Below are 821 nucleotides of genomic sequence, written 5' to 3' on the forward strand. Positions count from 1 at the left end.
TCTGATGTAGTAATTGGAATATCTTTCCCATCTAGTATAGCCATGATTTTCTCATCTCTACATTCCAATGTTGTATTCTTATCTGAGATCCTTTGACAATTGTTCACCTCAAAGTCAGAGACTAACAGGGTAAAATACTCGGTATCATTGTCTTTGTCAATAAGACTTTTGTAATTGTCATGTTCTGAAGCAATGCTACATGGAACAACTGAACAAAGAGGATCAATCAGCGATAGACTAGAACATCTGACCATATCTTGAGAATGCAATACACCCTCATCGGGTTTATTGTGAGAACCTTCACAAGGCATACTTAGCTGAGAACTAATGGTACGTTTGGGGTCATGTTTCAACACACATGAGCTCTCATCTGGAACAATATCTACAGATTCTGTAAGAAAGCTTGTCTCGTTGACACGCTTGGGGTCATGTTTCAGCATATGTGAGTTGTCATCTGGAACAATATCTGCAGACTCTGTAAGAAAGCTTGTCTCTCTGACACACTTGGGATCATGTTCTAGCACACGAGAGTTGTCATCTGGAACAATATCTGCAGATTCTGTAAGAAAGCTTGTCTCTCTGACAAGACACTTTGGCATCCATTTTGCATTGTTCTTGTTCAATGAAGATGAATCTAATTCCTTCCAAGAGGGAGACATAAATTAAAACCAACAATAGTATGAGCAGAGTATGAAGATGCTGAAATCCATGATATAGAATATACAAATGCAAGACACAGATAAATAGTCTGAAAAAGGAATGCAAATTTAAATTGAAAATTGAACACAATCCAGTGATTGAAATGTAGGGATAGTGTGCAG

This window comes from Cicer arietinum, chromosome 5 (genome assembly GCF_000331145.2).
Source record: "Cicer arietinum cultivar CDC Frontier isolate Library 1 chromosome 5, Cicar.CDCFrontier_v2.0, whole genome shotgun sequence".
Classification (NCBI taxonomy): domain Eukaryota; kingdom Viridiplantae; phylum Streptophyta; class Magnoliopsida; order Fabales; family Fabaceae; genus Cicer; species Cicer arietinum.